This window comes from Thamnophis sirtalis, unplaced genomic scaffold, assembly GCF_051295495.1.
Source record: "Thamnophis sirtalis isolate CommonGarterSnake01/CBP01778 unplaced genomic scaffold, rThaSir2_p1.2 scaffold_7, whole genome shotgun sequence".
Lineage (NCBI taxonomy): Eukaryota > Metazoa > Chordata > Lepidosauria > Squamata > Natricidae > Thamnophis > Thamnophis sirtalis.
The window spans coordinates 91,150,451-91,165,123 of NW_028261387.1; positions in this window are offsets into that span (position 1 = coordinate 91,150,451).

Here is a 14,673-nt window from a genome sequence, read left to right on the forward strand (position 1 = left end):
CTTCTTTGTGGCAGCCCTTCAAATATTGGAAGATGCTATCATGTCACCCCTAGTTCTTCTCTTTGTTAGACATATCTAGTTCCCTCAATTGTTCACCATATGGTTCAGCCACCAGTCAGTTAACTGTCTTTGAAATGATGATATCCCAATGTTTTCCTCTGGGTTGGGATGAGTTTGGAGTGGCTCCCAAATTTGGAAAGCTACAGAGTAATGGAAGAAGCCATGCAAAGTCCTCAAAGTTGGGTTGGAAACACATTGAAGCTCAAAATGAAAACCGGCTTCTGAGATTTAACACAGTTCAGATGTTTTAAAAGCATGTTTTCGTATTCCAGGCGGAAAGCTAAAAATTGAATCCCTGCCCATTCCTGGGCCAAAAATCTAAACTCGTTGGAGTCAAAGCACAAAACTCCCAGCCCAACAATACAGCTGTCTTGAATTCATCACCGTCGGAGTCTGAATCAAAACTTTGTTTATTAATTATTATGAATTACTTACCCCGGTTTATATGCAGCTCCTTTTCTTTCTTTCTTTTTTATGTTTTTTTTTAAATTTTTATTGTTTTTATTAAACAAACAAACACACACACACACACACACACACACACACACACAAAAGAATCATCTTTCGTTACATCTTGTAGAAAGCGTGTCCATTGGTTACAAATGCATTTCGTGCGTTTCTTCCACAATCATTGCATATACTTCATTCAAATTAAGTTGTACATTTTAGAATTTATGTATTTTACTATCCCTGTACCACAATTTTCATTTGATTACAGTTACTTAAACTTGTTTTTATCTAGAATCATTTATATGTGAAGACACAACCACCTACTGGCATACTTTCACAATCTCAATGAGTCTGCCATAACTTTACATCTTTATAACATATTCTAAAAGAGAGTCAATTAGTAGGATATCTAACATTCCCTCTCCTTTTTTGCCCCCCAACTCACAAATTAACGCTTCTGTCCAATTTGCTTTTACTAGTACAACACACCTGTATATATCATTAAATATTATCCATCAACATTTCCTTATTATTATTGTAGTTAACTAAAAATTATTTACTATTTATCTCACCTCTCCTCTGCTCAGGCCCAAAAGAGATTATACCTTTATAACCAGCAGTTCCTTTTCTGAAGTCCCTGGCTTACCGCAGAGCATTACAAATTGGGTTTGAAACTGTAAGAATAAAAAGAACCAGTTAAATAACATGCGAAACAGCTAACTCAGTGCAGCCCCAGTTGGCTCTCTGGGTTTGTCAGATAGACCATGGGAGACACACAGCCCTAGATGACAGCCAGGAACTAATTAGGGAGATAATCAAATCACTTCCAAGCAAACACTGAGAAATTCATAGTGCAGCAAAACTTTACTGGCTGTGACGCACATTTGTTTTCTCACAACTTACACACTCATAGCTATTGAGCCACACCCTTCTCATCTAGGCTGCCAGAACTTAGTAGTTAGAGGGACATTTCTTAAAGTGGGTGTGTTTCAGGACCCCTTTGACCCCCCCCCAAGTCCTTGCTTTAGATGAAGAGGGGGAGGAGAAGAAAAGAAGAAGAAGAAGAAAAGGAAGGAAGCAGAAAGAAGACAGGAAGGAAAAGAGAAATGAAGATGAAGGAAGGAGAAAGAAAAGCAAAAGGGAGGGCAGGGAGGAGGGGAGAAGAGGGAGAAGAAAGAAGAAGAAGGAAGGAAGAGAAAAAGAAGGAAGGAGGAGGAAGACAGGAAGGAAAAGAGGAGAAATGAAGATGAAGGAAGAAGAAAGAGAAGCAAAAGGGAGGGCAGGGAGGGGGAGGGGAAGAGAGGGGAAGAGGAGGAGGGGGAGAAGAGGGAGAAGAAAGAAGAAGGAAGAGAAAAGAAAGAAGGGAGGAGGAGGAGGAAGACAGGAAGGAAAAGAGGAGGTGAAGATGAAGGAAGGAGAAAGAGAAGCAAAAGGGAGGGCAGGGAGGGGGAGGGGAAGAGAGGGGAAGAGGAGGAGGGGGAGAAGAGGGAGAAGAAAGAAGAAGGAAGAGAAAAGAAAGAAGGGAGGAGGAGGAGGAAGACAGGAAGGAAAAGAGGAGGTGAAGATGAAGGAAGGAGAAAGAGAAGCAAAAGGGAGGGCAGGGAGAGGGAGGGGCAGGGAGGGGGAGGAGGGGAGAAGAAAGAAGAAGGAAGAAGGAAGAGAAAAAGAAGGAAGGAGGAGGAAGACAGGAAGGAAAAGAGGAGAAGTGAAGATGAAGGAAGGAGAAAGAGAAGCAAAAGGGAGGGCAGGGAGAGGGAGGGGCAGGGAGGGGAAGAGGAGGGGGAGAAGAGGGAGAAGAAAGAAGAAGGAAGAGAAAAGAAAGAAGGGAGGAGGAGGAGGAAGACAGGAAGGAAAAGAGGAGGTGAAGATGAAGGAAGGAGAAAGAGAAGCAAAAGGGAGAGCAGGGAGGGGGAGGGGAAGAGAGGGGAAGAGGAGGAGGGGAGAAGAGGGAGAAAGAAGAAGAAGAAGAAGAAGAAGAAGAAGAAGAAGGAGGAGGAGGAGGAGGAGGAGGAGGAGGAGGAGGAGGAGAAGAAGAAGAAGATCAAAATTGAGATGCTTGGCAACTGACTCATATTCATGACAGTTAGAAAGATCCCCTTTTGTGACCTTCTAACAAGCAAAGCCAATGGGGAAGCCAGATTCATTTAACAACCGTGTCATTAACGTGACAACGCAGTGATTCACTTAACAACTGTGGCTAAGTCATTAAATGGGGCAAATCTCACTAACATCTCTCTCACAATGGAAACGTTGGGCTCAGTGATGGTCATAAGTGGAGGACTACCTGTATTAGGCAGATGAAATCTCTGTCATCGGGACATGTAACCTGCAGAATCTCCCTGCCTTCTATCTCTCTTTTCTCCAGTTCTGCCTCACCCCAATTGAAGTTTTAAATCATTTTAGTCCCTCTATGCAGGCAGTGAAGAGGGCCACACCTCACAAACGCTTGATAAATTGCACTAGAAAAAGTGCTGCCAGATTCCTGGTGAATTGGACGCAAACATTGGTGCTAGTATGAAATTTGTGTAGGATTTCCAAATCCCTTGGCTGGAGAATCTGTGAAACAAGGCAGCCTTGTCTGACTCTCCCCAGTTTTGAATAAAGTCAACCGAGGACAGAAGGCGGAGTCTCAGTTCATCCGTTACGCAACCAGAAACATAAACAGAATACAGTAAAAACTATGGCAAAAGAGCGTCACTAGACGGTAGTCAAATAGAAAGTCAAAAATCCAGTCAAAACACTGTTGATATATCTAGGAATTTACAGTTAGTCCTCGACTTACGAGCACCGTTGAGCCCAATATTTTCGCTGCTAAGCGAGACAGAAGTTGTAGGTACTCCAAGACTGGAGGTTCTTAAGAAGAGATTGGACAACCGTTTGTCTGAAATGGTATAGGATTTCCTGCCAGAGTAAGGGGTTGGACTAGAAGATCTCCAAGGTCCCTTCCAATTCTGAAGCAACCCGGAACTAAGGAGAAATTTCCTGACTGTTACAACAATTTCTCAGTGGAACAACTTAGCTCCAGAAGTTATAAATGCTCCAGCAGTGGACGTTTTTAAGAAGAGACTGGACAGCCACTAGTTCAGAATGGTATAGGGTCTTCTGCTTGAGCAGGGGGTTGGACTAGAAGACCTCCAAGGAAACTTCTTGGATGGGAGGAGGAGCTGACGTCACGACGACATGATGCACGATCTTGGAGCACCAAGATCGTAGTCGATATTTTTGCCGTTGGACGGCCCTTTTGGACCTAAACTGTCCTGTAGAGATGGTGACAGAGAAGAGTACGCCCTGCTGAACTCAGGGACACCGCAAAGTTCCTGACTGATCCAGGAGAATCTCTTTTTGCCAACGACAGAAATGCAGCCATTGAAGCTGCTGAAGTGGGGTGTCGAATTGGTGAGGAAATTTTATTATTAGAAAGGAGACTACCCCCCCCCCAAAAAAATCTTATACAATCTGTTGTATAAGACAACAGGTTGTAAAATGCAAAACCCTAAAGTAGCCAAGAAGAAGAAGAAGAAGAAGAAGAAGAAGAAGAAGAAGAAGAAGAAGAAGAAGAAGAAGAAGAAGAAGAAGAAGAAGAAGAAGAAGAAGAAGAAGAAATGCCGATAAAGAAAAGCTGTAAAAGTGTAATTGTGATTTTAATATTTGGAAAATGAAATATTGTAGGAAATATAAAAAGTGTGGAATATTTCAGAGCCCCCCCTCATTTCTCAATGGGCCATGCCTGAGACAGTCTATTCTACATAACAAAGATCTTCCCCTTCAGCTCCAGGGTGACGGGATAGCAATAGCAATAACAGTTAGACTTATATACCGCTTCATAGGCCTTTCAGCCCTCTCTAAGCGGTTTACAGAGTCAGCATATTGCCCCCACAGTCTGGGTCCTCATTTCACCCACCTCGGAAGGATGGAAGGCTGAGTCAACCTTGAGCCGGTGAGATTAGAACCGCTGAACTGCAGATAACAGTCAGCTGAAGTGGCCTGCAGTACTGCACCCTAACCACTGCGCCACCTCGGCTCAAGGATTAAGGGATTAAGGACATGATAGAATTAGCCCTCTACCCATCTAGCAACTGATCTCATCATATGACACCTGGGGAGATTATATCACCCAGCAAGATTCAGCCAGGCCTGGGACACAGACAGCCTACAAAGTTAGCTAGGAGCCCCACCCCCTGGGAGTCTGACCACCAATCAGAATACATTTCTTCTACAGGAACAGGAAGCTCCAAGGCAAGGCCCAAGAGAGGGTATAAAACTCAGATTCTCTCAGCATCTCCTCCCTTTTTTTCATTCAAGATCTTCAAGGCATGTGATCCTCCTTTCCCCCCCAGGTCCTTGTAGGAAGTTAGCACCCACCCCTCTCCTAGAAGAATGAAGTATCCTTGGAAATATTGGAAAAGGCAGAATATTATATTTTCCTGGGTAGGAAATGGAGAAACATGTTTCAGGCAGGAAACAGACTCACTCTTAACAAACCACACTTTTCTTAATGTTCCATTAAAATGCCTGAGCCAGTCTATTCTACATAACAAAGAGCCCCCCTTCAGCTCCAGGGTGATGGAATTAAGGCATGATAGCATTAGCCCTTTACCCAACTCACCACATGGCATCTGGGAACTCAAGCAAACTTGGACTCAAAACACAACCTAGAGAGTTGTCCCCTGCATGGACCCATGGGAGTCTGACAACCAATCAGAATACATTTCTTACACAGGAACAGGAAAGAGAGAGGTGGGCCCGAACAGAGGATAAAAAAACCACCAAGTCCCTTTTTTCTCGCTCTTTTCTTCTTCATCCAACATCTGGAAGCATAGGATCTCCCTTTTCTGATCAGGAGCTCAAGCCATGCGATCCTGTCCACCATTAAACTATATTTCCAAGCAGCCTCCATGTTTCCAGTGTCTTTTCCCCCCACTTGGAACTGAACCCAGAAGGACTTTGCTTCCAACAACCTCAAACCACGTGCTCCTGCCCACCATCAATAAACCTTCTTTCCAAGCAGCTTCCATGAATCCGGTGTCTTTCTTTCCCCCACTTGGAACTGAACCCAGAAGGACATTTCTGCCAACAAGCCGTTTCCTAGAACTCGTTTCTTTTCTTTCTCGCTCTGTGTATTTTAGCACTCCAAAACAAACACAATTATGGCTCTGCATTGTTCCCCTAAAATTGTACAGTGCGTTCTCCACGGCCTGCTTCCCCCACCCAGGACCAGGAATGTCTCCCTCTTCCTGAGTTTAAACCAAGGTTATTTTTAGATGCCAAGTTTTTGCACGGCTGGCAGGCGGCAGAGAGGAAAAAATTACAGAGCAAGAGGCTGAAGGGAACAGATGTAATTCCATCTGCCGGGATAAATCGAGCTGGGGAAGAGGAACCATTTTTTTCCCCAGCAATCCAGCCAGAGAATTTTGGATTGCCAGGGCAAGGATTTCTGTCGGATCGGAGGCTCTTCCAGGGTCAGAGAAGCCGGGGTTAACTATCTGTTTGGAAACAGTTTCACGGAGATAGAAACAGCTGCGAATGGCACTCTGAAATTCTTGGTTTTCCTGAAATGGTTGCCAGAGGTTGCTAAATTCGTTTTCTGGGTTCGCACATTCATATAATACAGTGAATACAATAAATGAACAAAATCGGGGATCGGTACAGGAAAACAAGGATAAAAAAAGGAGAAAATATTTTATACATATGTATTGCAGGAACTCCTTTGCTTCCACCTGCTGTTGAGAGCAGAGACTTACTGTACCTGCCTGCTGGGAAGAGGAAGAGAGGGAAGGCGAGGGAAGCGGGAGTGGAGGGAGAGAGGGAAGGGAGGGGGAGAGAGAGGGAAGGGAGGATTTTATGAGGAAGAAAAGAGGAAGACTTTCAGAAGGAAGGAAAAGGAAAAGAAAGAAAAGGAGGAAGGAGGAAAGATTTTATGAAGGAAAGGAGGAAGATTTTATGAAGTGATGAAAGAAATGTCCTTCTGGGTTCGGCTCCAAGTGGGGAAAAAGACACTGGAGACATGGAGGCTGCTTGGAAAGATGGTTTAATGGTGGACAGGACCACATGGCTTGAGTCCTGAACAGAAAAGGTGATCACAGGCTTCAAGGTTGGTGGAGAAGAAGAGAAGGGCTGAGGGGGGGGACCTGTTCAGTCCCACCTCTCTGTTTACTGTTCCGGTGTAAGAAATGTATTCTGATTGGTTGTCAGACTCCCATGGGGCCATGCAGGGGCAACTCTCTAGGCTGTGTTTTGAATCCAGGTTTGGTTGAGTTCTCAGATGCCATGTGGTCAGTTGGGGCCAATATTACCATGCTTTCCTGTAGCTGAAGTGGAGACGTCTTTATTATGTAAAGTGGACTGGCCTGGCTTTCTTAATGGCCCATTAACAAAGTGGGGATGAGCAGGAAGCTACAGGGAGCTATTCTGTCTTTTAAAACATGTTTCTTTCTTTTCACATCCAGAGAAATATTCTGCCTTTTCAATATTTCCTAGGATATTTCATTTTTCTGGGAGAGGGCTGGGTGATAACTTCCTACAGAAGGGAGGAAAAGGAAAGGAAAGAGGGAGGGATGGATGGAAGGAAGGATTTTATGAGGAAGGAAAGGAGGAAGATTTTTAGAAGGATGGAAAGGGAAAGGAAAGGAGGAAGGAAGGATTTTATGAGGAAGGAAAGGAGGAAGATTTTTAGAAGGATGGAAAGGGAAAGGAAAGGAGGAAGGAAGGATTTTATGAGGAAGGAAAGGAGGAAGATTTTTAGAAGGAGGGAAAGGGAAAGGAAAGGAGAAAGGAAGGAAGGATTTTATGAGGAAGAAAAGGAGGAAGATTTTAAGAAGGAAGGAAAAGGAAATAAAAGAGGGAGGGAAGGAGGAAAGGAGGAAGGAAGGATTTTATGAGGAGGAAAGGAGGAAGATTTTTAGAAGGAAGGAAAAGGAAAGGAAAGGTGGAAGGAAATATTTTATGAGGAAGGAAAGGAGGAAGATTTTTAGAAGGAGGGAAAGGGAAAGGAAAGGAGAAAGGAAGGAAGCATTTTATGAGGAAGGAAAGGAGGAAGATTTTCAGAAGGAAGGAAAGGAAAGAGGGAGGGAGGAAGGGAGGGAGGTGTCCAATGTGCCTTGCTAACTTTCCACAAGCAAATTCTCTGTGGAACTGGAAGGGAGTTGGGATTTTCTCCTAGTTTTTCCTCTCTGTTTAGATAAGGAACCACAGTATCTCTGAAAAGATGACCTAACAGATTACAGGGTTGTCCTATGTGGGGGGGCTGCCTGTATTCTATCGGGGAAGAAGAGCCTAGCAAAAATCCCCAAATCTAATCATTAGCAATTGCTAGTTGGATTTAGAAGCTGCTTTTCCTTTAGGGGTGCCAAAGAGTATCTCTATTATCACTCCTTGTTTTTTTTTTCTTACAAGGTTGGTCAGATGACCTCTTCCCCGTGCAAGGCCAACACCTTGACCCAGCCCCACATTCTCATTTTTGAGCAAGAAACTATTCCATATTTTTTTTAGCCACCTCCTTCCCATCACTCGGACATATTTCACTGCTCCGTTTCTCCAAGAAAGCCTACCAGGGATCTCTTTCTTTGAGGACACACCACCACACCCACAGAAACCTACAACCTGCTGAGCAAGTCCATCACGACAGAAACCCAACATTTTTACTGTTGCCTTTGTTATATTTGTGTTTTTTTTAAATTTGTGCTGATAAATAAATAAAGGGAGACTAGTATAGATCTATTTCAAGCTATTTAGCTCTCATCAGCTAGCCATACCCTTACTGGGATTTGAACCTGGGCTATATTACATATTAGGCAGACATCTTAGCCATTAGGCCACAGGCTCTTATCCGTTATCAGCCAAGCCAGGGTGAAAGGTATCTATTAGATTTCACAACCCCCGGTATGCCCAAATATGGGCATATCACTACTTCCATTCTCTGTCCTTCGGCTCGTCCCAAGAGACCATCCTTTATTTATTTATCATATATAATAGAAGACCTCCAAGATCCCTTCAAACTCTGTTATTCTATGTTCTGTGGAAGGCTGCACCTACAACCATTCAGATTTTGACTATCCCATTCCGTCAGGCCAGTGGTTGGCTCCTACTGGTTTGGCCCAGTTCGGCCCAATCAGTAGTAGCTTGGTGGCCTGGGTCGCTGGAACCCGCAGCGACCCAGGCCTGCCACGCCCCCAAACCAGTTCTCCATCTTGTTTTTGGCTTCTGCAGAGCTGCTGAGCAAGTTAGCTATTCAGGTTAACCGTCCAGAAGGCCAGAGTTCAACCAAGCCCAGCAACCCACTGGCAAAAACTGCTTTGGGAGAGGCTCCTTACAAAGGGAGGGGGAGGCAATTGCAAAACCGCAGACCAACCAGCTCTTGCGCTCTAGAATGATTTTGGGGGGAAATTATCGGAAGGGCAGGAAAAATCCAGAATTCTACCTGCCATTTTTTTAGCACCCTCTGGTGGGGAAAAAAACGCAACAGCCTTGGGTGGATTCATTCAATCTGTGAGTGTCAATCAAGACACAATTCCCAGGGGGCCAATCCTGACAAGTCAATTAAGCCATTTTCTAGATATTTCTGGTGTAAAGTAGTTTTTCTTTCTTTTTCTTTTTTTCTTTCATTGTCTTTTTTTTTCTTTCTTTCTTTCTTTCCTTGTCCCTATCTTTTTCATTTTTCTTTTATTCTTTCCTTTCATTGTCTTCTTTCTTTCGTCTGTCATTTTATTTCTATTTTATGTCCTTCCCTCCTTCCTTTTTTCTCTGTCTCTTTCATCTTTCTCTTTCATTCTTTCCTTTCTTTTTTTCTTTCGTCTTTCATTTTATTTCTATTTTATGTCCTTCCTTCCTTCCTTTTTTCTCTTTGTCTCTTTCATCTTTCTCTTTCATTCTTTCCTTTCTTTTTTTCTTTCGTCTTTCATTTTATTTCTATTTTATGTCCTTCCTTCCTTCCTTCCTTTTTTCTCTTTGTCTCTTTCATCTTTTTCATTCTTTCCTTTCTTTTTTTCTTTCGTCTTTCATTTTATTTCTATTTTATGTCCTTCCTTCCTTCCTTCCTTTTTTCTCTTTGTCTCTTTCATCTTTCTCTTTCATTCTTTCCTTTCTTTTTTCTTTCGTCTTTCATTTTATTTCTATTTTATGTCCTTCCTTCCTTCCTTTTTTCTCTTTGTCTCTTTCATCTTTTTCATTCTTTCCTTTCTTTTTTTCTTTCGTCTTTCATTTTATTTCTATTTTATGTCCCTTCCTTCCTTCCTTCCTTCCTTCCTTTTTTCTCTTTGTCTCTTTCATCTTTCTCTTTCAGTCTTTCCTTTCTTTTTTTCTTTCGTCTTTCATTTTATTTCTATTTTATGTCCTTCCTTCCTTCCTTCCTTTTTTCTCTTTGTCTCTTTCATCTTTTTCATTCTTTCCTTTCTTTTTTTCTTTCGTCTTTCATTTTATTTCTATTTTATGTCCTTCCTTCCTTCCTTTTTTCTCTTTGTCTCTTTCATCTTTCTCTTTCATTCTTTCCTTTCTTTTTTTCTTTCGTCTTTCATTTTATTTCTATTTTATGTCCTTCCTTCCTTCCTTCCTTCCTTCCTTCCTTCCTTCCTTCTTTCTCTTTGTCTCTTTCATCTTTCTCTTTCATTCTTTCCTTTTTTTCTTTTCTTTCCGTCTGTCATTTTATTTTTTTCCCTCTCCTCCTTTCCTTTCTTTCCTTCCTTCCTTTATCTTTCTTTTCTTTCTATTTCTTTCTCTCTCTCTCTTTTTCTCTTTCTTTCTTTTCCCTCTTCCTGTATCTCATTTTTTCTTTTTATCCTGCCTGCCTGCCTGTCTTCCTCTTATTCTGCGCTGGGCATAATATGCCTTAATCCAAACGAGAAGAACTTGCTGGCTACCTGCAGAGATATTTTGGTCTAATGGGAAGATCAAAAGGAGCATTGAGTTTCTTTGCCTATTTAAAGCAGTCGCTTCGAGCAGGACATAAAAACGCTGAGTCCACAGGGCAGAGACAAATGGATTGTGGGGGGGGGGTGGGGGGGTGGACTCTGCCACCTGTTAGACGTCTGGCTTCTCCGCGGTGCTCCATTATTCAGCAATATTTGCTCTCCGAATAGCAGCCATTATTAGGGGATTGTAAAGGCCAACGAGATCCAGTTCTCAGGGCAAACGGTTGTAGGCAGTGCCTGTCTGGAGGAGAATCATGGTTTTATATTTACCTACAGGGAAGAGCCGAGCTCGGACACATATCCAGCCATCTGCTCAACTGGCACTGTGTCACCCAGATCTACTTGGCATAACTGAGAGCGCCCGGCTGCCAGTTGCACCCATTAAATGCCCTTTTGCTGCACCTGGGAGGCTTAAAGCTGCTGCACGGCTGATGCAATGAAGTTACAAAGGGAGCCGAATCGGGCACGTCAATGTTCCAAGCTGAGTCACAAGCAATGCAATAGCAGAGACCTGCGGTGAAAACCTAAAAGAGAAGCTGACACAGGGAGAAAGGTCCTTCTGGGTTCAGTTCCAAGTGGGGGGAAAAGACACTGGAGACATGGAGGCTGCTTGGAAAGATGGTTTTAATGGTAGACAGGGCCACCTGGCTTGAGCCCTGAACAGGAAAGGTGATCACATCTTTCAATGTTGGTGGAGAAGAAGAGAAGGGCTGAAGGAGGGACTTGCTAGGCTTTTTATAACCTGTTCAGTCCCACCTCTCTGTTTCCTGTTCCTGTGTAAGAAATGTATTCTGATTGGTTGTCAGACTCCCATGGTGCCATGCAGGGGGCTACTCTCTAGGCTGTTTTGAATCCAGGTATGGATGAGTTCTCAAGGGAGAACTAAAGGGCCAATATTATCATGCTTTCCTGTAGCTGCTGGTGAAGTCTTTATTATGTAAAGAGGATTACCTTGGCTTTCTTAATGGCCCATTGACAAAGTGGGGATGGGCAGGAAGCTGCAGGCAACTATTCTGTCTTTTAAAACACGTTTCTTTCTTTTCACATCCAGAGAAATATTCTGCCTTTTCAATATTTCCTAGGATATTTCATTTTTTTGGGAGGGGGCTGGATGATAACTTCCCACAATGGTTTAATTGCATGGCTTGAGCTCCTGAACAGAAAATGGGAATCGCATGCTTCCAGATGTTGGGTGAAGAAGAAAGGAGAGGGAAAAAAGGGCTTGCTGAGACTTCCTGGGTTTTTTTCAGCCCCACCTCTCTGTTTCCTGTTCCTGTGTAAGAAGTGTATTTTGACTGGTTGTCAGACTCCCAGGGGTCAGGTGGGGGGTCTTAGCTAACTTTGCAGCTTGTGTGTGCTTTGAGTCCCAAGCTTGGTTGAGTTCCCAGGTGCTGTGTGGTGAGTTTCTGTAGAAGGCTAATCCTACTTTTGTTATATAGAGTAGACTAGCTCAGGCTTTTCTAATGCCCCATGGACAAAGGTGGGGGCTATTAAGAGTGAGCCTGTTTCCTGCCTAAAAACATGTTTCTCCATTTCTCATCCAGGGAAATATAACATTCTGCCGTTTCAATATTTCCTAGGATATCTCGTTTCTCTAGGAGAGGGGTGGGTTTTAACTTCCTGCAATTCTCAAATTCTTTCCCAATTTCTACGTTACTGGTTCTTACAAGGGGTGACATCATGCCGATGGTCATTCTTGTAACCAGAAAGCTTTGAAGCCAGATGGAATTTCGTTGCATTTGATTTTATTACAAGCTTCTAAAGCTCTGTTTCAAAAACTTGGTAACTTGTAGACGTCTGGACTTCAACTCCCAGAACTCCCCAGCAAACATGGGAGTTGAACTCCAACCTTCTTATTTAAAGTGTCCATGTTTGAAAAAACACTCATCAATATGATTGGTTTAGTTGTGTGTATTTCTGTCTCGCCGGGAACAAAAAAAAACCCCTTGGCACTAAATTTATACAAGAAGGATCTTTTAATATATAAAACTTATTTCGCTTCCTCTACATACAGATATTCCTCAACATATGTCTACAATGGAGCCCCAAATTTCTGTTGCTATGCAAGACAGTTGTGAAGTGAGCTTTGCCCCATCTTACGACCTTTCCTGGCAATTTATTAAGTGAATCACTGCAGTTCTTAAATTGGTATCACAGTTATTATTTGGCTTCCCCTTTGAATTTACTAGTCAGAAAGTCACAAAAAATGATCCCTTGACCACGGGACACGGCAACAGTCATAAATATAAGTCAGTTGCTAACGTCCAAATTTTGATTATGTGACCGTGGAGATGGCACAACAGTTGTAAGTATGAAAAATGATCCAAAGTTCAAATGGTCACTAAATGAATCATAAGTCAAGGACGATCTGTACTACTTATAACTCTACAGCCGACAGGAAGATAGGGACAGAATCCTGAATGGTTTAAAATTCAGGAAAGGTTCCAGACACTCTTCCCAAGTCAGATTCACACAATATTCTTAACCTTCAACCAAAATGAATGAGCAATATTTCTTATAATGCCATGAAAAGTTCTGCCAAAAGAAACAAACCATTAAATGTGCTTCATTCACATATGTTAAAGATAATGGTTGGGAAATTCAGCATTTTTTACTGGTTCTGTGGGTGTGGCTTGGTGGGCGTGGCAGGGGAAGGATATTGCAAAATCCCCATTCCCTCCCCATTCCTGGGGGAAGGAGACTGCAAAATCTCCATCCCTCCCCACTCCTGGGGGAAGGAGACTGCAAAATCTCCATCCCTCCCCACTCCTGAGGGAAGGAGACTGCAAAATCTCCATCCCTCCCCACTCCTGAGGGAAGGATACTGCAAAATCTCCATTCCCTCCCCACTCCTGAGGGAAGGATACTGCAAAATCTCCATTCCCTCCCCACTCCTGAGGGAAGGAGACTGCAAAATCTCCATTCCCTCCCCACTCCTGAGGGAAGGAGACTGCAAAATCTCCATCCCTCCCCACTCCTGAGGGAAGGATACTGCAAAATCTCCATTCCCTCCCCACTCCTGAGGGAAGGAGACTGCAAAATCTCCATTCCCTCCCCACTCCTGGGGGAAGGAGACTGCAAAATCTCCATTCCCTCCCCACTCCTGAGGGAAGGAGACTGCAAAATCTCCATCCCTCCCCACTCCTGGGGGAAGGAGACTGCAAAATCTCCATTCCCTCCCCACTCCTGAGGGAAGGAGACTGCAAAATCTCCATCCCTCCCCACTCCTGGGGGAAGGAGACTGCAAAATCTCCATCCCTCCCCACTCCTGGGGGAAGGAGACTGCAAAATCTCCATTCCCTCCCCACTCCTGAGGGAAGGAGACTGCAAAATCTCCATCCCTCCCCACTCCTGGGGGAAGGAGACTGCAAAATCTCCATTCCCTCCCCACTCCTGAGGGAAGGATACTGCAAAATCTCCATTCCCTCCCCACTCCTGAGGGAAGGATACTGCAAAATCTCCATTCCCTCCCCACTCCTGAGGGAAGGAGACTGCAAAATCTCCATCCCTCCCCACTCCTGAGGGAAGGATACTGCAAAATCTCCATTCCCTCCCCACTCCTGAGGGAAGGATACTGCAAAATCTCCATTCCCTCCCCACTCCTGGGGGAAGGAGACTGCAAAATCTCCATCCCTCCCCACTCCTGGGGGAAGGAGACTGCAAAATCTCCATTCCCTCCCCACTCCTGAGGGAAGGAGACTGCAAAATCTCCATCCCTCCCCACTCCTGGGGGAAGGAGACTGCAAAATCTCCATTCCCTCCCCACTCCTGAGGGAAGGATACTGCAAAATCTCCATTCCCTCCCCACTCCTGAGGGAAGGATACTGCAAAATCTCCATTCCCTCCCCACTCCTGGGGGAAGGAGACTGCAAAATCTCCATTCCCTCCCCACTCCTGAGGGAAGGATACTGCAAAATCTCCATTCCCTCCCCATTCCTGGGGGAAGGAGACTGCAAAATCTCCATCCCTCCCCACTCCTGAGGGAAGGAGACTGCAAAATCTCCATCCCTCCCCACTCCTGAGGGAAGGAGACTGCAAAATCTCCATCCCTCCCCACTCCTGGGGGAAGGAGACTGCAAAATCTCCATTCCCTCCCCACTCCTGAGGGAAGGATACTGCAAAATCTCCATTCCCTCCCCACTCCTGAGGGAAGGAGACTGCAAAATCTCCATCCCTCCCCACTCCTGGGGGAAGGAGACTGCAAAATCTCCATTCCCTCCCCACTCCTGGGGGAAGGAGACTGCAAAATCTCCATTCCCTC